Below are 24,163 nucleotides of genomic sequence, written 5' to 3'. Positions count from 1 at the left end.
CGCCTCCGAATGCAACATACGGGGGCTGTCCGAGACAAGTCGGCAGCGGAAAACAGGAGCCGCAATCTGCTTGAAAAGCTGACGGCGGCGGAGGCTGAGAAAGAGGACCTCGGCCGTCGGCTTGCGGCAGAAAGGGAGGACGCGGCGCGCCAAGGCCAGCCTCGCCCTCAAGCGCGCCACCGTCGTGGAGTCCGGGCAGAGAAGTCTGCGCGGCTATGTGGACAAAACGGATGCCTCCACCCTCATTGGGGTCGACCGAGCGCACGCGCTGCTCGTGGACGCGTACCGTCAGTTTGGTGTGCGAACCGCCCCCTTCGACACATCCGGCGAAGGGTGGGCCTCTGCTTCCTTGGGTGGCTGCAGGAGGAATTGGAGTTGCTCCCATCCATCGTGACGGGTCTCAAGTCCTTTGCCTCGCTCATTACCTGCGAGGGGGCTACGAATGCTTTGTCCCATGAGGGATGCAGGCATTTCAAAGTCTTTGATTAGGCAACCGAGAACTTTGACCATGGAATCTTCCAGGTCGAAGACGAGGTGCTAAAGTGGTCCGCTGCGGCGCTATATGGCAGGATGTTGGGCCCTCACGGTCGTGACACTGTCCCGGAGAGGTCCGACCGGGCGCTGGAGCAGGTGTGTGCCCCTTTTATTTTTTCTTTTCTTTTAAATAATTTTTTGTTATTTCTGTAGATGATGAACGATGAAGAAGTCGAAGACTTCGGTGGCCTGGAAAGCTCGGTGACCCAGGCGGAAGATGCAAGGATGGGGGCTAAAGAGCAACCGGCGCCACAAGCCGACCCTGGTGGAAACCCTACAATGGCAGTTGTGTCGGCTGGCGGAGACCCTGCAGCGACGGCTGCGCCGGCTAGCAAAGACCCTACAGCGGCAGCTGCTCCTTCGCACGTGACGGGGTCATGTTAGGGGAGTTGGGTTTTACGGTTTTATTTTTGTGATACTGAAGGTCGGTTGCTACGCAGGTTCTGACGTCCAGGCCTACACAAGCAACCCCTACAGATGTTGATACTAATTTTGTGGCGGCTGTGAGTGCAGTGCCTGTTAATGATAATTCACCTGGTTCTGAAACTGAGTCTTGGTCGTCGGACGGGGGTGATTTTGAGAGCCCGTTTTCGTGGATTGAGGAGTCTTCTGATGAAGATTTAGATTATTTTGCTGCGTTGGATGTGGCCACGGCGGAGTCCTTGCCGCAGCCTGAAGCACGCGAAGTGTCGGCTCCCACGGCTGGGGCAATGGCCGAAGAGCACCGCCGACGAAAGGTGGTGTCGAAGCACAATGTTGGCGAGATGTCGCGAAGTGGGAGGCGTCGACGGATGGGGATGGAACGATCCCGTCTTCGGCTAGACCGAGGCGGCCAACGAGATTTGTTGTCCTCGACGTCCGGGACGTGTATTGGGGAGGGGGATCTACGGAATCTTTTTGAGGGCGAGGAGTTGAAGATGATGTTGTTTAACTTTTGAGAGCCAGGCCTTATTCTGAAGGCTGAGCCGATGTAGCGTGTTTGCTGCCCTCGCTCTCGTGTTGCGGTAGTGAGCGAAAATGCTGCCCTGGCGCGCAATAGAGAGGGAGGGCAACAAGACGTGTTTTGTATTATTTGTCATGTGGCCAGCGGGCCCCTCGCTGTGTGTATGTAAACTATGATGATACCGTGTGTTGCGCTTGTTGTGAGGTTTTCCCGACTTGTAATCGTGCTGGCGTGGTGCGTAAATAGGATGTGGAGCTCGCTTTTCATGGTGCTCGACCATGTAAAATAGTAGAGACTTCGCACCTTTAAGGTGATTGTAATAGACTTTGCACCATTAGGTTGTTGTTGCGCATTTATGCCTGTCCGGCTGCACCCTTAGGTGGCTTTTGCTCGGATTTGTTTTATGATAAAGACTTCGCACCCTTGGGGTGATGTCGAGCACTTATTATGTGTATCCGGCTGCACCCTTAGGTAGCTTTTGCTCGGATGTGTCTTATAGTAAAGACTTTGCACCCTTGGGGTGATGTCGAGCACTTATTATGCGTATCCGGCTGCACAATTAGGCGGCTTTTGTTCGGATGTGTCTTGTAGTAAAGACTTTGTGTCGCGCACTTGTTGTGCATATCCGGTTGCACCCTTGGGCGGCTTTTGCTCGGATTTGTTTTATGATAAAGACTTTGTGTCGTGCACTTGTTGTGCATATCCGGCTACACCCTTAGGTGGCTTTTGCTCGGATTTGTCGCACGCGAGGGTAGTCTAGGCTGCCTCTTGCGGTGACTATTTATACATTGAATGTCGAAGACCATCGATGCAGTATTTTTTGACACATGACCATGATGCTTGCTGGATTTTTTGCAGGGGCTTTTTGGCGGTATATTACATGGCTCTGCCTCACTAAAAACCTTACCCCACGGGAGGAAAAGAGTGTGGGCCTGAATAACATTGTTTGAGGAATTACAAAGGCATTTGGGCCTTCGGTCTTAAATAAAAAAATTTGGAGGTTGTCGATGTTCCATGAGTGCTCTAAGTCTTCGCCGGATGAGGTTGTCAGCCTGTAAGCACTTGGGGATGCCTTTGTCTTGACTATGTACGACCCTTCCCACTTTGGCTCTAGTTTGCATTGGGACTCTGTCCTGGTGGTCCTCACGAGTACTAGATCCCCTTCGTTGAATTCTCTTGGGACGACAGTGTTGTCACGCCATGCCTTGGTCTGGACCTAATACTTGTTTAGGGCCTACAAGGCGAGGATACGGTCACCGTCGATGAGATCTTTGGAGGTTGGTTCATCAACGTCAGGGACAACTGATTTGTTTGTTCGGGGGGACCCATGCTTTAATTCTTGCGGTGTCATTGCTTCGGATCCATACATCAAGCGAAAGGATGTGAACCCGGTTGCTCGGCACTCTGTCGTGTTCAGTGCCCATATGACTTTGGGTAATTGGTCTACCCATTTGCCATTTTTGTCGTCAAGGAGCCTTTTCTTAATGGCGCTCAAAATCTTGTCGTTGGCACGTTCGACGACGCCGTTGGATTGTGGGTGGTAGACAGAGACGAAGACTGGCTTTGTGCGATGGAACTGCAGAATTCCCGGAAGTCTTGGTTGTTGAACTATTTGCCGTTGTTGACTGTTAGCTCGGGCAGGACTCCGAACCGGCAGACAATGTTTTGCCAGAAGAATTTTTTGGGCGGTCTTCGCTATTTTCGTGGAGACTGCTCTGGCCTCGATCCACTTGGTAAAATATTCGACGGCGACTAAGGTGAACTTTAGGTTCCCTTAAGCTGTAGGCATTGGCCCGATGATGTCCAGCCCCCAACGCTAAAGTGCCCAAGTGTGGGTGATGAGCTTAGTGAATTGCGAAGGGGCGCCTGAGCGAGGGGAGAATTTTTGGCATGCTTCGCATGACCTGGTGACCCGGTTTGCCGTGCATATTATCGCGGGCCAGTAAAATCCCTGACGAATCACCTTAGCTGTGAGGGCCCTGGGCCCTGAGTGTGACCCACAGGTTCCACCGTGGACTTCGCGAAGTATCTGAAGGACTTCAGTTTCGGTTATGCATTTCAACATAGGCTGGCTAATGCCCTTTTTGTAAAGCTGACCCTCGACTATTGCAAAATCCCTGCTCCTGTGTTTTAGTCGTTTGGTCTCATTTCGATCGGTTGGATGGTAATGGCCCTAAAGGTATAGTGTTATTGGGGTCCGCCAGTCTTTGGTCATTATGAGGTTGACGATTTGGTGGCCCTCGACGTCTTGAGTTATTTGCAAGCCTTCGGGGTTGCGGACGGCTGGTGTGCCGATGATGTGGTAGAACACGTTAGAGGGCAGGGCCTCGCCCTTGGCTGCTGCCTTGGCCAACGCATCGACCTCCTCATTCTTGTTGCGCTCGACATGCTGTAGGGTGAAACCCTTGAATTGTTTTTCGAGGCCGCGGACGGCGCTGAGGTATTGCATGAGCACAGGCTCCTTTGTTGAGTACTCCTTTTCGATCTAGCCAGCGACAACCTTGGAGTCTGTTTTGATGATGCATGTGGTGACACCGAGGGCCCGTAGTTTGCGAAGTTCGAGGATGACGGCTTCGTATTCTACTATGTTGTTAGTGCACCTGTCGAACTCTAGAGCAAAGCTGAGGCACGTGGCGTATCTGTACTTAACACCGGCAGGTGATGTGATAATTGACGTGACGCGTGCCTCCGCATGGCACCATGCGCCATCGAAGTGGATGGTCCAGACTTTTTCTGAGTGTTCTTGCTGTGGTCCCACAGGTCCTGTCCAGTCGATGATGAAGTCCGCCAAGACTTGTGACTTGATTGCCATTCTGGGCTTAGAGATGATGTGGTACCCGGACAGTTCAGCTGCCCATTTTGCAATTCTAGCAGATGCCTCCGGGTTCCTGAACAATTCTCCCAGACTCCTGTCCGAAGTGACTCGTACTTTAAATGCCTCGAAATAGTGTCGTAGCTTGCGTGAAGCCATGACCACTGCATATGAAATTTTCTCGAGTTCGGTCATGTTGCACTTGGATGCTGTGAGGACTTTGGAGATGTAGTACACTAGGCATTGCTGGTTTTTGCCATCTCTGTCCTGCTTTTGGACTAATGTTGCGCTGACTGCGCAGTGTGAAGCTGCAATTAAGAGAAGCAGTGGAAGCGAAGGGTCAGGACTTGTCAGAGTTGCTAAGTCAGACATGTGTTGTTTGAGCGACTCGAAGGCCGCTGCCTGCTCTGGGCCCCAAATGAAGTCCTTCGTGCCATGCAACATTTTGAGGAAGGGTATGCTTCGCTCAACGGACTTAGAGATGAATCTGTTTAGGGCCACCAGTCTTCCTGTCGGTTGCTGGACGTCTTTGGTGGACTGCGGGGGTGCCATGTTGATGATTGCTTGGATCTTGGTTGGGTTGGCCTCGATCCCTCGGTGCGATACTAGGTAACCAAGTATCTTCCCCTGGCGTAATCCAAAGACACACTTCTCAGGGTTGAGCCGGAGTCGTGCGTCACGCATGTTGGCGAATGTCTCTGCGAGGTCGGCAAGGTGGTCCTCTTTGCTTTTTCTTGTGACGACGATGTCGTCTACATAAGTGAAGATGTCGTGGCCTACTTGGTTTTCAAGGACCTTCTTGGTGAGGCGTGAAAAGGTTGAGCCGGCGTTCTTGAGCCCCTCAGGCATCCGTACGAAACAGTACGTGCCGAAGGGTGTGACGAAGCTTGTACTTGCCTTGTCCTCCTCTTTCATGTAGATCTAGTGGTAGCCCGAGAAGCAATCAAGGAGGGACAGGACTTCGCATCCTGCTGCACTGTCGACAATTTTGTTAATTCATGGCAGAGGGAAATTGTCCTTGGGGCAAGCTTTATTGAGGCTTGTGAAGTCGATGCACATACACCATTTGCCGCTCTTTTTCTGCACCATGACCACGTTGGCGAGCCATGTTGGATAGGCGATTGGCTTAATGAATCTGGCTTCCAACAGGCGATGCACTTCGGCCTTTGCTGCCTCCGTTTTCTCATCGGACATTTTCCGCAGTCGCTGCTATTTTGGGCGCACCGAAGGGTTGATGCCCAGGCTGTGCTCGATGATGGAACGACTGACCCCGACCAGATCGAGGGCGGACCAGGCGAAGACGTCCTTGTTATGGGAGAGACAGGAAAGGAGTTTTTCCTCGTCTCGTGATGTCAGGTCTTCGCTGATTATTACTGATTGCTTCGGCGTTGCTGGGTCGAGGGGTACCACCTTCGTCTCGTCATTGCTTTGGAGCTGGGCCTTGACCTTTTCATCTTCGATGGGGCGATTGCTTTCAAAGCCTTCACGCTCTGCCGTGAGGCAATGCACGTTTCGTTGCCCTGGAACGAAGTCTCTTTCGATGTTGCGTGTTGTATGCTGGTCGCCATAGACAGTGATCACACCCTGTGGGCCTGGGACTTTCATACAGAGGTAGAGTCCATGAATGGCCGCCTCAAATTTGTTGATCAAGCCCCACCCCATTATGGCATTGTATGGGTAGACCATGTCGACAATGTCGAATGTGACCTGCTCACTTCGCGCGCTGGGTGCTACACCAAATGACAGGGGGAGCTCTATCTTGCCGACGGGGAAAGTGCCTTTGCCGCCGAATCCGTAGAGGGGATTATTTGCGAGCTTGAGGAGGCTGTGGCTGATTCCCATACGATCGAAGGCGTGCAGAAAAATAATGTCAGCATGACTGTCGTTGTCAACCAGCACTTTGTGTAGATCCCAGCCTGCTACCCTGCAGTTGATCACCATGGCGTCTGCGTGTGGAGCATTGTGCAAGTCAACGTCCCTGGCATCGAAAGTGAGTGGTACATGGGACCACTTTGTTTGCACTACTAGGCCAGTGAGGGCGACATGGTTCATACTTTGATAGTGGTCCCTTTTCTGCCGCTTTGTGTCGAAGTCCACGCTTGATCCCCTAGTGATCATGTAGATGACTCCGCAATATGGTGGCTCAGCGAAGTCTTGTTGTTTGGGTGCTTGTGGTGGGTGGTTGTGGTGCAGAGGGTTTGGGTGATGCGTAGGCGGTGGTGGTAGAACCTGTACCTCTTGATGGTGCTGGTAAGCATGGTTGGGTGGATGCTAGATTTGTTGGTTGTGGTAGGGTTGTTGGTGATGGTAAGTGTGCATGACCACCCACTGGTTGTTGGCTAGTTGAGCTCTGGACATTCTGTCCCTGGTGGCCTTGGTCTCCGGACAGTCCCTTGTTGGTGTGTGCAGTCTTCGCCGTGAAACAAGCAATAGAACCTTCGCGGTTGTTGTGTCCGTCCTTGGCCTCTTCCTCTTGTGTCGTTGTCGTGGACTTGGGGGTATTCCTGACGACGGGTGGGCTCTCCGGCTGGGTGCTGATTGGCTATGGTGTGCACCTGCTGATGATTGCGATTGTCCCTGCTGGAGTCTGGCGGCGCTAGTCTGGTCTAGGTTCTGCTGGACTATGGAGGGTCCTTGGGCTTCCTCTGAGATTCAACCTTGTGTGGATGGAGCTCCTCAGACCTGGCATACTTCTCAAATAGTTGGTATATCTCCTGTAGGTTCTTGGGTGGGTGCCAAATGCAATGACTGTACATGACACTTGCCCGAAGACCACTGATGGTGTAGTGGATCGCTATGTGATCGTCAACTGATGGCAGTTGTGATTTGAGCGTCAGGAATTTTCTGTAATATTCATGAAGGGTTTCCTTTTCCTGCTGCTTGCAGAGGGATAACTCGGCGAGGGCGTCTGTATCGGGTTGGTACCCTTGAGAGTTGAGCAGGAACTTGTCGCGAAGCCCTTTCCAGGATTCAATGGACAATGGCGGTAACCTGGTGTACCAAGTCAAGGCCGGGCCTTCGAGTGCGATGATAAAGGACTTGGCCATGGTGGTGTTGTCCCCTCCAGATGATGCGATGGCGACCTGGTAACTCATGATGTACTGAGCCGGGTCGATGCTGCCGTTGTATTTGGGGTAGGCGCCGACCCTGAAGTTGGTGGGCCAGGGTGATGCTTGGAGCTGCGGGGCCAGAGGACTTCGCTCGTCAAGATAGTTGATCCACTGGAAAGCGACAGCTGGTGGAATGAAGGGACCACGCTGGAGTTGGAATGGGTCTTCGACTTGAATGTATTGCTGGAGAGGCGCTAGCGATGCGAAGGGTCCGCGCTGCAGGTTCCGACGGTGGGCGCCAAATGTTGGAACCTGCCCTTCAAGACAGGTTGATCCAACAGGAAATTAAAGTTCACAAAATTTTACACGGGATGCAAAACTTAACATGGGATGTCAAAAGCCTCGTTAGCCTCTTTGTGCCTAGGCACAGTACGGGGGTATTTATAGGTACTCGAAGGGCCGCTTGTCCCTGTCAAAGACGTTTAGACCCTTGAGTACCTGGTTTATCCCCAGAATATTCCCACGAGGGGAGGTTACAGACAGTCATTACGGTAAACTTTGTTACAGACATGACCCTAATCACACATTCCCACGCGGGGCCCAACTCTGTGGGCCAAACCGTACATGGGCCTCTCTTGGTGGTGAGGGTGGGAGGTCTCATAGACTTCGGCGGGGCCTTCGTCTTGTCCCGTATGAGCGAAGGCGGTCGAACAGGCCTCCGCCCGGTTAGCGCCCTTGGCCTGTCCTGCGGGTTCCATGAATCCAGCCTTCGCCTGTGCAAGGTGAGGACGAAGTCGTCGAGAGCGAAGGGTGGCGTGTTCGCCTTTGTCCCAACAAAGAGCGCCTTCCTCAATGGACCAATTAAGGAGGAAGTGTATGTGGAACAACCCCTGGCTTCGAGGATGACAGGTATCCTAACCATGTCTACAGGCTCTCTAAGGAGCTCTATGCACTTAAGTAAGCCCCAAGAGCATGGTATGAATGCCTTGGAGATTTTCTTATTTCTAATGCTTTCAAGGTTGGGAAAGCTGATCCTACTCTCTTTACTAAGACTTGTAATGGTGATTTGTTTGTATGCCAAATGTATGTCGATGACATAATATTTGGTTCTACTAATCAAAAGTCTTGTGAGGAGTTTAGCAGGGTGATGATGCAGAAATTCGAGATGTCTATGATGGGCGAGTTGAACTACTTCCATGGATTCCATGTGAAGCAACTCAAGGAAGGAACCTTCATCTCTCAAACAAAGTACACTCAAGACTTACTCAAGAGGTTTGGGATGAAGGATGCAAAGCCCGCTAAGACACTGATGGGAACATACGGACACTTGGACCTCAACAAAGGAGGTAAGTCTGTTGATCAAAAGGCATATCAGTCTATGATAGGCTCTTTACTTTATCTTTGTGCTAGTAGACTGAATATTATGCGTAGCATATGCATGTGTGCTATATTTCAATCTGGCCCCAAGAAATGTCATTTTGTGGTCGTGAAGCGAATTCTTAGATATTTAGTTTCTACGCCTTGCTTCGGGATCTGGTATCCAATGGGGTCCACCTTTGACTTAATCGGATATTCAGAATTGGACTATGTCGGGTGCAAGGTTGATAGGAAGAGCACATCAGGGGCTTGTTAGTTTTTGGGAAGGTCCCTAGTGTCCTGGAGCTCTAAGAAACAAACATTCGTTGCCCTATCAATCGCTGAGGCCGAGTATGTTGCCGCAGGACAGTGTTGCGTGCAACTACTTTGATGAGGAAAACCCTCCGAGACTTTGGCTAAAACTGAGCAAAGTTCCACTCCTATGTGATAATGAGAGTGCAATCCGCTTGGCGGATAATCCTATTGAACAAAGCCACACTAAGCACATAGACATCTGGCATCACTTTTTGAGAGACCACCAGCAAAGGGGAGATACCGATATTTATCATATTAGCACCGAGAACCAGCTAGCCGATATCTTCACCAAGCTTTTAGATGAGAAAAGGTTTTGTAGGTTGCGTAGTGAGCTAAATGTCTTAGATTCATGGAACTTTGATTGATCTATAACATACATGTGTTTTATGCCTTTGATCATGTTACTTTAAGCATTACTGTCTTTACTTGCTTATTTTTGGTGCTCAAGTTGTACAAGTCATCCCCGGACCTCACAAGTCCCAATGCACATAATGCACATGTTTAGGGGGAGGATGTACTACAACTTGATCCTTTGAGACTAACATGTTCGCTTAAGTACTTTTGATATAGTCTCAAAGCTGAATTGAAAGGGAACAAGTGGACTTAGACAAAGAATAGGCTTCCACTGCATTCTGGTATCAATGTATCTTGTCCCAAGTCCTTCTCTTTGTTTATGCATTGCCTTTTGTTTTATTTGCGATTTGTGTAAGGCAATGGGGTTAAAGGGCCTAATAGTTCTTCCGTTTTGGTGCTTAATGCCAAAGGGGGAGAAATTAAGGCCAAAGCAACTGGATCAGCTAACCACTTGTGAATTTCAAATTTTATTGTTAGAATTCTTGGTGTTTGATCAAAACTCTCTTATTGCAAAAACAGTTCTCTTATAGGGGAGAAATTTGATTATGGGAAAAAGGGGGAGTTTTTGGATGGTAGTTGATCAAAACTATTCTTGAAAGATCTTTGGATTTGCCAAAACAAATGTTTTTGACATAGAGATAGGAAAATGAATTTGTTTTGCGAAAATAAACCAAGTGGTGGCAAAAATGATCCAAATATGCCAAATCCTTTGATGATTTTATTTATCTTCAATTTGACATCAATTTGCTCTTCTTAGCTCTTTTTGATATGTTAGTTCAATTTGTGTTGCTTTTTGATGTGTTGGAATAAATCACCAAAAAGGGGGAGATTGAAAGGGAAATGTGCTCTTGGGCCATTTCTATATTGTTTTGGTGATTAGATGCACAACACATTATATTTGAACTAACATGATGTTGAGCAAAAGTGTCTGAGTCAAAATGAGCTCGGAAGAGGACTAAGTGAAAATCTACATGGTACAAGCAAAAAGGTATGTTCTGGACACTGAGTCAATTGATTTGTGTGCTAATCATATTTGTTTAAGTGCCAGGGACTTAGCTACGTCAAGTCCAGAAGAAACAAAAGAAGACAAAGGAAGAAATAAGGAAAAGCTGATGGACTGCATTGCACCGGACGGTCCGGTGCACGGTCCAGCCCAAACTCGCTGCTCTCGGGTTTTTCAGCCTATGTCGGCTAAAATTCACCGGACAGTCCGTGCGTGGCACCAGACAGTCCGGTGTACCAGCCGTGCAATAGCTATTGGCCACGTCAGCGCAGACCAACGGTCAACAGGTGCACCGGACAGTCTGGTGCCCCCAGAAGTAGAAACCAACCAATCAGGAGATTTTTTTCCGTGCCTAGGGCACGTACTGTTCACTGTCCGGTGTGCACCGGACAGCCCGGTGCACCCATGGACAGAAGGCAACAATGGCCTTCCAAATGGAGCTCTAACGGCTTCTAGCTGCCTTGGGGCTATAAAAGGGACCCCTAGGCGCATGGAACAACACACCAAGCCTCCATTGAACATCCTAAGATGCCTAGACTTCGCAAGCACGCATTCGGTTCATCGCATTTGAGATTTGATCACATGTTTGCGTTGTGTTGTGTGCTCGGTTATTAACTTGTGTGCGTGTTGTTGCTGCGATTGTAGCTCTTGTGTGTGTTTCTATTCCCTCCATTACTCTTGTGGTTTAATTGTGATCAATCTTGTAAGGGTGAGAGGCTCCAACTTGTGAAGATTCCTCACAAAGGAAAACACTTGATGAAAGGAAGAAAACTGTGGTACACAAGATTGATCATTGGATCACTTGAGAGGGATTGAGTGCAATCCTTGACCGAAGGAGGTCACCACAACGTGGAGTAGGCATTGGTCGAACCATGGGATAAAATCACCGTGTCACTTGTGCATCTTCTTCTTTGTGATTGTTTTCTTCCATAGAGTTCTCATATATAAGTTCAATACATATTCTAAAGGAACAATCAAGTGAAGAGTTCTCTCCTTCATATTCACATCACCTTGGTTTTGATCTCACTAACATTTGTTATAAACCAAGTTTGTGTTGTTTAGACCTGATTTTTACAGGATCACCTATTCACCCCCCCTCTAGGTGCTCTCAATGAGGCACTACAAGATCCGGATTGGGTGAATGCCATGCATGAAGAATTAAACAACTTCACCCAAAATCAAGTTTGGAACAAAGTGGGTGTTTAGAAACAAGCAAGATGATCAAGGAGTAATTGTGCTGAACAAGGCAAGGCTAGTTGCAAAACAGTTCTCTCAAGTTGAAGGTTTGGACATTAGAGAGACCTTTGCACTGGTTGCTCAACTTGAATCCATCCATATCCTTCTTACATATGCATCTAGTCAATACATTAAACTATATCAAATGGATGTAAAAAGTGCATTTCTAAATGGCTTCATTAATGAACTTGTATATGTTGAAAAAACCCCCAGGTTTGAAGACCCTAGATATCCTAATCATGCTTACAGGTTGTCCAAGGTGCTATATGGACAAAAGCAAGTTCCAAGGGCTTGTATGAGCATCTTCGTGACTTCGTCATTGAGAAAGGCTTCAAGATCGAGACCGTCGACACCACACTATTCACCAAGAAGCATAACAGTGATATTTTTATTTGTCAAGATTATGTTGATGATATAATCTGTAGCTCGACAAATGATTGTCATTGCAAGGAATTTGGTGAGAAAATGTCAAAGGAGTTCGAGATATCAATGATTGGTGAGCTCACATTCTTCCTCGGTTGTCAAGTCAAGCAAATGAAAGAAGGGAACTTCCTCTCACAAGAGAAGTATACTAAAGACTTGTTGAAAAGATTCAAAATGGAGAATAGTGTGGTGTCCGGTGCACCCATGGACAGAAGGCAACAATGGCCTTCCAAATGGAGCTCTAACGGCTTCTAGCTGCCTTGGGGCTATAAAAGGGACCCCTAGGCGCATGGAACAACACACCAAGCCTCCATTGAACATCCTAAGATGCCTAGACTTCGCAGGCACGCATTCGGTTCATCGCATTTGAGATTTGATCACTTGTTTGCGTTGTGTTGTGTGCTCGGTTATTAACTTGTGTGCGTGTTGTTGCTGCGATTGTAGCTCTTGTGTGTGTTTCTATTCCCTCCATTACTCTTGTGGTTTAATTGTGATCAATCTTGTAAGGGTGAGAGGCTCCAACTTGTGAAGATTCCTCACAAAGGAAAACACTTGATGAAAGGAAGAAAACTGTGGTACACAAGATTGATCATTGGATCACTTGAGAGGGATTGAGTGCAATCCTTGACCGAAGGAGGTCACCACAACGTGGAGTAGGCATTGGTCGAACCATGGGATAAAATCACCGTGTCACTTGTGCATCTTCTTCTTTGTGATTGTTTTCTTCCATAGAGTTCTGATATATAAGTTCAATACATATTCTAAAGGAACAATCAAGTGAAGAGTTCTCTCCTTCATATTCACATCACCTTGGTTTTGATCTCACTAACATTTGTTATAAACCAAGTTTGTGTTGTTTAGACCTGATTTTTACAGGATCACCTATTCACCCCCCCCTCTAGGTGCTCTCAATGAGGCACTACAAGATCCGGATTGGGTGAATGCCATGCATGAAGAATTAAACAACTTCACCCGAAATCAAGTTTGGAACAAAGTGGGTGTTTAGAAACAAGCAAGATGATCAAGGAGTAATTGTGCTGAACAAGGCAAGGCTAGTTGCAAAACAGTTCTCTCAAGTTGAAGGTTTGGACATTAGAGAGACCTTTGCACTGGTTGCTCAACTTGAATCCATCCATATCCTTCTTACATATGCATCTAGTCAATACATTAAACTATATCAAATGGATGTAAAAAGTGCATTTCTAAATGGCTTCATTAATGAACTTGTATATGTTGAAAAACCCCCCAGGTTTGAAGACCCTAGATATCCTAATCATGCTTACAGGTTGTCCAAGGTGCTATATGGACAAAAGCAAGTTCCAAGGGCTTGTATGAGCATCTTCGTGACTTCGTCATTGAGAAAGGCTTCAAGATCGAGACCGTCGACACCACACTATTCACCAAGAAGCATAACAGTGATATTTTTATTTGTCAAGATTATGTTGATGATATAATCTGTAGCTCGACAAATGATTGTCATTGCAAGGAATTTGGTGAGAAAATGTCAAAGGAGTTCGAGATATCAATGATTGGTGAGCTCACATTCTTCCTCGGTTGTCAAGTCAAGCAAATGAAAGAAGGGAACTTCCTCTCACAAGAGAAGTATACCAAAGACTTGTTGAAAAGATTCAAAATGGAGAAATACAAACCAATCAAGACACCAATGCCTTCTAATGGACATCTTGACCTAGATGAGGGGGGTAACTTGGTTGATCAAACTCTCTATTGTTCTATGATTAGTAGTTTATTGTACCTTACCGCGTCTAGGTCCGACATCATCTTTAGTGTTTGTATGTGTTCTCGCTTTCAAGCCAATCCTAAGATAGCCCATCTTAGTGTTGTTAAGAGATTTCTTAGGTACCTAAAGTACACCCCCAAACATTGGCCTTTCTTATCCTAAAGGATCTACTTTTGAATTAGTTGGCTATTCTGATTCAGATTACGCCGATTACAAAATTGATAGGAAAAGTACATCCGGAGGGTGCCATTTGCTTGGGAGATCACTAGTCTCATGGACCTCAAAAAAACAAAATAGTGTTGCCTTATCAACCGCTGAAGCGGAATACATTTCCGTGGGTGCTTGTTGCACACAAATTTTTATATGAAACAAACCCTTCTAGACTATGGTGTAGTTCTAGAAAAGGTACCTTTGTTGTGTGAAAATGAGAGTGCTGTTAAAATTGCTAATAATCCTAGTCAACACTCTCGCACCAAGCACATTGACATTTGTCGTCACTTCCTTAGAGATCATGTTGCTAAGGGAGATATTGTACTAGAAGGAGTCAGGACGGATGATCAACTAGCGGATATTTTCATGAAACCTTTGGATAAAACCCGCTTTTGCATGTTGAGTAATAGGCTTAACATTCTTGATCTCAAAAAATTCACATGATCCTAAATGGTGGTGTCAAGCTTGCATTGCATATTTAAATTCATGTATTACTTCTAGGACTTGTCTAACCTAGTTAAGATAACCACCCATAAAGTGAGTGAAAAAGCTTAACTCGGGCTCAAACTTGACAAGTTCTAGCTTTTTAAGCTTCTCTCGTACTTGAATGTTCTTTATTATGCAACTATTGGTTTTTGAGATATGCATGTGTTACTGCACTTAGGGGGAGTATTCACAACTCATTTCATACTTGAAACCTGTGACACCCCAGTGTCACTTTGGGTTCTTCTCAGTACTAACTCAAGAACCATCATTTCATGTAAGCAAAATTGAGCAAGAAGCATCAAATCAATTTAAGAATAAAAGATCCACTAAGTTTGCATCTAAATAATCATGTCCAAAACAAATGAGGTTTTCAAAAGGGGGAAAATATTGAAACCTTAATTCCAACCCTAAATAAGCCATTTAAGTAGAAATGAAGAAAAGGGATGAAAGACCATGAAAAACATGAAATCATGGCTTAGGTCAATTATAAAAATTGAAATACACTAAATAAGCTACAATAAAGATTATAAAAGTTTAGCCAAAATAGTTTGTTAAAAACTTCAAACAAGCCATTCAAGTGGAGGTTTAATGAGGAAATCTGAAATTCAGATTTCTGAATTTTCAGCCCTTGAACCAAAACCGAGCACGTTCACCTTGATCCTTAGATCTAATCCTAAAGCTCCCATTAACAAAAATGTGTCTAACTAACCCCTCTATCACATATCTGAAGATGGCATCGGGACGCGAGCCCTAGACACGTCAAAACTGAAGATTTGCCTCGAGCTCGGGCTGGGAGACAGACCAGACTTCGGAGCTCCAAATCTTTGAAACTAGTAGGCCAAATCCTATGACCCCCACACAAGATCGGTAGCTTATAGAGAGGAGAAGAGGTTTTGTGCACTGACCAAGGCAAGAGCAGGCTCGGATGAATGACCACACGCGCTAGAACTCGGGCAAAATGAACGTGCACACGTGTTCGACCCTGGTCGGCACGCCGGCGTTCGCCCAACCCACGCGCGCGCTCGCCGCAGCGTCCGGTCAAGTCCGCCGCGTGCCCTCGCCCTCGCTGTGCCTATAAAGCAGCCCAAGGCCTCGACCGTACCTCCTCATGCGCTCTCAGGCCTTACCTAAGACAAAGTTCATCGGACTTCGCCTCGAGCACGCCGCGCCACCGCCCGCCACCACTGCCCAAGCCTCGGCCACCGCGGCCAGCCCGCTCCAGTCGTGTCCAACTTGCGCTGGCCTCTCGGTTAGCTTCGCCAGTGACCCGTGAAGCTTTCCAAGCGCTCGGACCTGACAGAACCTCACCGGAGACCCAAGATCATCCTCGCCGGACTTCGGTCGCCCGCGACCGCGCGTAGACCGAGCAATCCGGTGAGCCATTCTCTGATTCCTTGCACACACATCTTCCTTGATCTCTAGTGAAGCTCCCTGACCCATTTAATTGACCTATCGTGCCCTGGTTAGGCCGGACTCATCGCCGCCGAAGAGCTCCCCCACATGCGCACGTGGACCGACCTCCTCTGACCACCATCGCCGGTGATCCGCACCTCGACGTGATCGCCAGAGACTCCCGGACCTCACCCGACCCCTCACTGGAGCAACCCCGCCGCCGGTAAGCCCCTCCGCCCTATTCTTCCGTCGCGGTCACTGTTCCATTAGGGGAAGGATCGCAGGTTCGATTTTGGGAAACCCTATGGGGTTTTCTGCAGAGCCGTAGACTCATGTGAATAGTGCACCGAGGACCTGTCTGTAATTCATATAAAATCTTTCGCTAGGGACCCTAGTGCAAAACCGTTTTTCCTTTATCCATTTCTAATTAATCTTTTTTAAAATTCAGTAGAGAACTTAGAAATTTCATATCTTGAGCAATATTCCACCAAATTTAGTCAAACAAATTTTGCTGGATTCAAAATATTATGGACTATCAATTAAAAATACTGAACCTTATGCTTTCTGTTTTAAAATTTAGAGTTTGGAATTAATTAAGGAAACTGACCAAACCTTATTAAATTAAACAAAATTTGTTATGCTTCTATGCTAAACTTAAGAAAATTTGTAGAAGTGTAAACCCCACTTAGGCACTATTTAAAAATAGTGAGCACCCCAGTATTAAAGATTTAGACAAGGTTACTTATTAAAAGCTATTTTTGCCTAAAACTTTGGAAAATAAGAAAGGTACTGCAAAATAATGAACAGTGAATGCAATTATTTTTTCTAGTCTACTTAAGTAACAGAGAACCTAGGAAAAATAAAGGGAACCCCAGTCCAGAACAAATTCTAGGAGAAATGTTTTATTAAGCACTAATCAAACTAGAAAAACAATTATTAGAATTATGAAAACAATTTCAAAATTGTTAAGAAAAAACCAGTGGACTTGTAACCACTAAGATACCACTACAAAAATGATAAACACCCGAGTCTATCATTTTAAGTAGGGTAAACAAATAGAACTTGATATTAAGTCATATTTCAATTAAATCATAAGCAAGCCAAAATGTGTGCAACAGTGGGCAAATAAATTTTTACCAGGTTAATAAATAAATAGGCCACCAGAGAAAAATGCAAAACCCAATTGAAAGTTACAAGTGATACCCATTGTCAATACTTCATGAAAAAGGCCATTAAGTTCAAGAAATTCCTACCACCTTTCCCTTAAGCAAAAAGCTACCAATTTTTAGAATGATTGCTCTTGCACAAAGAAAAAGATAGGAAAAATCAGAAATATGTTGTTTGATATTTTTCAAATATAGTGGTAGTAGAAAGCACCCCTTTGACTAGAAACTTTAGAAAATCATAGTAAAATAACTAATGAGTATTAGTGGCTAAAAATTGTACAAGGTCATGTTATAACATCTTGATGCCAGCAAAAATAAGTCTTGGAAAAAACCCCTCTGTTAAAAGGTAGTTGTAGTTCAAACACCCCCTCTGCCCTAATAATTGCTAATTTTATACAGACAGAACCACTCACCTTTTAAACCCCAAATTTTGAGACAGAGACTTATACGCTAGTAAACAACCACTATAATGTTTGCAGAATTTTTGGGAATTTATTAAGCTAGCTTGTAGTTCAAATCCACCTTAAAAGCATAAAAGAAATAAAAGGGAAAAAGGGGGGAATAATAAATCTCACTCTAATGATTCAGCTAGAAACCTTAATAAACTCTCAATAAGATGGTAAAGGGAAATCAATAAGGCACCAAAATAAACTTACCAATCAGCTTAACCAAGTTTGACCCTAAATTGCTAAGTATGCCACAAGAACCTTCAGTAGAAAGATTGAACTCTACCTTATTAATCTAATCATTCACCATCAAAGTTTAATTGCTTGCATGTCATACCATGCATGTACCTTACTCATTGCATTCATTAGATTGCAATCTCGTTGACGGAGAGTACGTGCTCATCCCTGAGCAAGGAGCTGTCCACGAGGAAGACTAGGAGCAAGCTCCCGATACTACCATCGAGGATCTCCCCGCAGCCCCAGCATTTGAAGGCAAGCCCCGGTTTTATGCATAACCGTTTATATATGCTACTTTACTACACTTAATTTTTGTAGGCTTGTAATGTGCACTTAAGTGTAGGAGTTGCTTGAAACCTTTAGTTGCATGAACTCAGGATTCCTTTTGAGATGGATACTAGTATGCTAGGTCGAGTAGCTGCTATGCTAATCAGGGTCTCGGTAGAAGTCGAGTGATTTTTCTAGCACTCGCGCGAGGTTAGGAATTGCTTGTATTCATCTTGATAACGGGATCTATGATGATCCATGGACTTGGATCCAGGGAGGATGCCTTGTCCATGAGACGGGAAAAGGAATTAAGGATTAATGTGTGGATACCTGAGTCAAGCGTTTGAACGTACTAAACACATGTCGGGAAATATGGTAACCGGTAAACCTAGTACCTGAGTGAAGCTGGGCGTGGACTTTTCCCCTCACTTGTCCTGAGACTAGGTCTCCCATGCTAGCTATGGTGGGTACAAGTGCGGTCACTGCACGGCGGCAGCCGAGGTCAGTGGAGCATTGTATGCCAATGCGGTGAGCCCTGGCCGTGAACGGGGAATCGATGGGGACGGTTGACGTGTGTGGGGACGGAGTGCCCTTACATGTCGTGTGTTTAGGTTTACCTTGCAAGGATAAAACTCGATTCGAATCGTCTGCTTCTCGCAGCTCATGAGACTGCTTGACCCCTTGTACTACATTGAGTAAGAAGTGAAATGAGGTTTACATGAGATAACTTGTTGATTGTACTAAATGCTTGTTACCATGTATGCTTAGAAGGAGCAAACTTAGCTAAGATAATGATGCTAGAATTTGAAAAGCTAAAAATTGATTTTAGACTCAGCTAGTGCTTTTGGCAAACCAAACCCCTCAGCCAAACAGCTACATGGTCTAGAGGTAGAGGAGTAGTTTCCTCACACCGGGTAAGTCTAGCTGAGTATTAGTATACTCAGCCTTGCTTGTGGCATAATTTTTGCAGGTAAGCTTCAGGATATGGTTGATGGTGTGACTTGGCCTACAACCCTGCCACTGGGTTGGACAGTCGAGTGGGATGCTGCTCCGGCAGGAGAGGAGCAGGAGGAGTAGTGGGCTAGGCCTTGCCCATTTCCTCACTTTTGACGATATCGATTATCTGCTGCAACTTATTTTGTGAACTTATATCACCTACTTGAAAAACTATGATTTATGTAATAATTCAGTACTTTAATTTGAGGTTTTCCTGTTTTATTGTATTTCTTCTGTGACTCACCTTCGAGTTGGTTTGTGGTATTTGATCCTGGTTAAGTGGCTTAATCAGACTAGATCTGAGGGACTGGCGGGTTATTCCGATTTAAGTGTGTTACGGCCCCTGAGGCGTGACTTGGGCACTTAAACTGGAATAATTCGGGCGGTTCTGCCACAAAACCCCTAGTGCAACTCTCAAATGAAAACTCTCACCATTTGCATATTTTTCTAAAAACTAATCCTATTCAACACTCTCGCACCAAGCACATTGACATCTGTTGTCACTTCCTTAGAGATCATGTTGCTAAGGGAGATATTGTACTAGAAGGAGTGAGGACGGATGATCAACTAGCGGATATTTTCACGAAATCTTTGGATAAAACCCGCTTTTGCATGTTGAGTAATGGGCTTAATATTCTTGATCTCAAAAATTTCACATGGTCTTAAATGGTGGTGTCAAGCTTGCATTGCATATTTAAATTCATTTATTTATTGTAGGACTTGTCTAACCTAGTTAAGATAACCACCCACAAAGCGAGTGAAAAAGCTTAACTCAGGCTCAAACTTGACAAGTTCTAGCTTTTTAAGCTTCTCTCGCACTTGAATGTTCTTTATTATGCAACTATTGGTTCTTGAGATATGCATGTGTTACTGCACTTAGGGGGAGTATTCACAACTCATTTCGTACTTGAAACCCCAAGTGCAACACTCAAATGAAAACTCTCACCATTTGCCTATTTTTCTAAAAACTACATGGCCTATGGCAAAATATTTTGAAAACTATGAGAGAATATGTGAGGGTGCCAATACCTGTCCCATTAGGTGTTCTTTTGTGTGCTTATAAGTTGGGATTTGGTTTGGCGCAAAAAATCCTAGAAAAATTTCAAAATTTTCTCAGTCTGGGCTCGTAGGACAATCCGGTGTGCACCAGACACTGTACTGTGCAATGTTCAGTGCTCTAGCTTGGCCTCGGGTGGCTCTGCCTCTGTGCAGCCTATCTGATGTGCACCAGACAATGTCTCGTCTGGTGTGCCCATAACTGTCGTTTCAAGGCTTTTCTTTCGCCCGAGCCCACTCGTCAGCCTCATTTGCGCTACTCCTTCCTTCTTCCATCCGCACGCGCCCAGCTCTCTGTGTTCTCCTCCCCTCTATGCCGCCTAGCATTCTCCGCTGCTGTGGAGCTCCCCCGCCACTGGAGAGCTGATCCTCTGGTGACCTCGTCTCTATGCCCAGTAGCCTCTCCCTCTCCTCCACTGGTGAGACCCCCTTTTGCACTCTCGTCTCTATTTCTCAACCAGTGAAGAACATCTCCTACCACCCTTGAGCAAATCTTTGAAATCATGTGCAAAACTTGTAAATCCAGTGCATCCTAGGAATCCCTTGTGTTGTTTGTGAGTTTCTTGTGTAGGTGTCTCACCCCTTCAAGGTTTTCAAATCCTAAAATACATGTTTCTCTTCCTTTGCCAAGCCTCACACACCAATTGCTGGATGAAATGCCACAATTAGTCTTTCGAGCTCAAATCGACTCATTTTTTCTAGTAGAATCTAGATACCACCAGTACTTCACCTGCATGATTTCATATCCATTCGACAATCCAAACTTCATCTGTGTGACTTATTCACTTTATGACGAACCATTTCGTGTCATGTGTTAAACTTGTTGTTCCAAAGCCAAATTTCAAACCAAACACTTTCTTCACATCACCATGTTTCCAAAGCCAAATTTCAAACCAAACACTTTCTTCACATAACCATGTGGTTTTGTATCTATCCATGAAGTTTTTGCTCATGCTCATGCCACACCATGTGCCAAATTCCAAATTCCAAAACACTATGTGCCAATTTCCAAATTCAAAACCTTTTCGTGCTCTAACTTCATGTGAACTATTGTTGTGAATATGATTCACATTTTCATACTCACTTATGTCTCTGTGACTCAGTGCTCACCTCTTCTGTCATTTTCAATGTGACGGCGTGCCCGCTCGCGTGACTCCTCTCCTGCTTGTTTTTCCCTCGAGAGACATGCCCCATATAGCTAGCACTTTCCTTCTCTATTCTTATCTCCTGCTTTGCTACACTCGCTTATCTCTCTTGTTCTCGAGCAGCGTGTCAGTGATTAGTCGGGATGGTGAGGACTAAGAATATCACCCCAGCAGGGGGAGGCAATGATCAGGACCCTCCTCGCCCATTCCGACAGGACAAGGGCAAGGATGACTACCTTGAGCTACAGGGAGGCAAGAAGAAGAGGAAGTTGGATACAGCTACTCGAGCAGCAGTAGCAGCAGTAGCTGAGAGAGCAGAGTAGGGAGGCTAGTTAAGGATTGGATCGGATCATATCGCCTTCTGTGTCCTTAGCCTCTCGTCTTGGACACACTCCACCCCAGCTCGGTTTGACCCCTCTGCTCTAGTCACCACTACCACTCCACCTTCCACTACCATGCCAGCTTCCACCACTCCAATGCCTACCACCACACTCGTTATGCCTATGGCCTCCACCACACCCGCTTCCACTGCTCTCGCTCCCTCTGCCACTCCACCAGTACCTCCACCCCGTTTTTGAGAGCGTGACGAGATAGAGGTTCGACCAATTGCTGAGGATCCAAGACTGTTTTACCTTTAGAGGGCCACTACCGCCAGAGTTCACTATTTTAGACACGTGCTAGTGGAATCCTAGTTTCTAGCTCAGCGAGATCCTATAGCCGTTCCTCTCTCCAGTACTCGGACTCAGGAGTCTTTCTACTATGCTCACTGATAGCCCAGATAGCCTTGAGGGCTCACCGTCGACTAGATCTGACAGCTTTCCGTTCGATAGTCGGTTCAGAGGTTGAAGGCCATATCACCTATCTATCAGGTCTGTACTCTCTGCTGACATTTAGTTGTCGTTACATTGAGGAGAGAGTCAGAGTTTTCTATGCTACTGTCTGGATTGACCCCAACCATCAGTGGATGAGGTTTTGATTCGAGCGTGAGGATGTCATGATTCATACTGCTCATATCAGAGAGTTTTTGGTTTCCCTAAGTTGATGATGAGGCTCCATAGTCTTTATTATGGTACTTTAGACCCTCCTCATTGTCCTCATGGTGGAGTTGCTCCTGGCACCGCTCACGTCGCAGCGCTCTTCAGGCCACCCTTCATAGACGGCTCGCGGTGATATCCTGTAGACTTCACCACATCTGTGAAGTTCCTATATGAACTGATGAGACGCACCTTGCTACCTCAGATGGGATATGGAGAGACAACCAATCATATTCAGCTCTGGCTCTTAGGTGCTCTAGTATCTCACCCATTGTTCGACGTGGTTGACTTTTTGATCTATGAGATTGAGGATACAATGTTGGATGGTCTCCGTGCTCGGCGTTAGCTGCCCTAGGCTCACTACCTCTATCATATATTCACCCATCTGATATGTCCTCCTCAGTTCTAGGCTACACTTGAGTCAACCAGACTTATGTTTGGTTTCTACCACCCGACACCAGAGGATGCGGTTCACCCTAGTGCTCCTATGCATCCTTTGGCCCTTGAGCATCGGGATGAGGACAAGGCGATCCATCAGCTTGAGGACTAGTGTATGGTTGCTGACACCACTTCAGACTCCGATGATGAGGACTTAGGGATTCCACCACCACCACCTCATGCGCCACCTCACTCACACGATCACGAGGCTAGTGGTTCTAGTGCTATTCTTCCCTTTGCACCATCAGCAATTGATCCGGCCTTGGCTTCTATTCTACAGTCCTTGACATAGCAGTAGGCTTACTTGGCACTGAGTAGGCACGTCAAGCAGCCATCCATCAGTAGATGCCCGAGCAGATGCTCTTGATGTTTTAGATAATTCTAGACTGCCAAGACACTCTCCAGCAGCGGCTCTTGGCAAACAGGGCGCGGCACTAGGCTTTCATGACTCATATTTTTCAGCACACTTGTGTTCCCATGCCTCAAGTGCAGTTAGCTCCACCACCAGCTCTTCAGACTTAAGTGGTGCCATCTATTTAGTCAGGACCCTAGCTACACACTTTTGGTCTGTCATTCTCTCCTCTCTAACATGTCACTCTAGACTTCTCTACTTAGGTCGTCGGAGTTGTAAGTGCTCAGCCACCAGTGCCACCTATTTCAGCAGTTGCTACCCCTACAGTGTCGTTATAGTTCTAGCTCCAGTGCCAGCAGCTAAGGCATCGCAGCCAACGTTAGAGTTAACACCATTTCCAGCCTCTACCGCAGATCCTGGATCTAAGACTGACTCTGATCCCTTTCTGTCTTTGCTCTGACTGCTTGCCCTCGACCTAATGCACCTGCCCCTCCTCCTCCTCCTTCTCTCTAGGTTAGGGCAACCCCCTTTGGTGCTTGCCACCAAAGGGGGAAAGATGAGAGTTGTGAGAGCTAGGGGGAGTTAGTTGAGAGTCATGGTCTTTTGTTGTAATATATGCATGATACTCTCTATTGTGATTCTCCGCTTTTGTATGTATTTTGTATGCCTCACAAACTCAACGATAGCTCTCAGGATCTTTCGATTACTATGTGTGTTTATGTTTTCACTTGCTTTGTTCACCAGTCATACATCTCTTATTCATGGGTTCCATTTGCACTTTTCTGAACAAGATTCTTATGTTATGTATGCGCTTATACTTCCTATATCCTATACATGACTATCCTCTATCAACTTGTTGAATATCACTAACAATCTTCTAATGTTGAGAGAAATCAAACAAAATACTCTCACACTCTTGTAGGGTTGTCATCAATCACCAAAAAGGGGGACATTGAAAGCATCTAGGACCTTGGTTGGTTTTAGTGATTAATGAAAATGTAAGATTAATGTGACTAATGTGTCTTTTGCAGAGCAAATGGTAAGTTAGGTCACAATGTAGGGAGTTGTGCTACAACCGTGAAAACAATCCTTCAGATGAGAACTTGAAGCGATGGCTGAAAAAGGCGAATCAAAAGATGAAGGTCTTCATATCCTAAGTGTCGAAGGAGTTGTG

This window comes from Zea mays, chromosome 7 (assembly GCF_902167145.1).
Source record: "Zea mays cultivar B73 chromosome 7, Zm-B73-REFERENCE-NAM-5.0, whole genome shotgun sequence".
NCBI lineage: Eukaryota > Viridiplantae > Streptophyta > Magnoliopsida > Poales > Poaceae > Zea > Zea mays.
The sequence above is the reverse complement of the archived record's forward strand: the minus strand, read 5'-3'. Positions refer to the sequence as shown.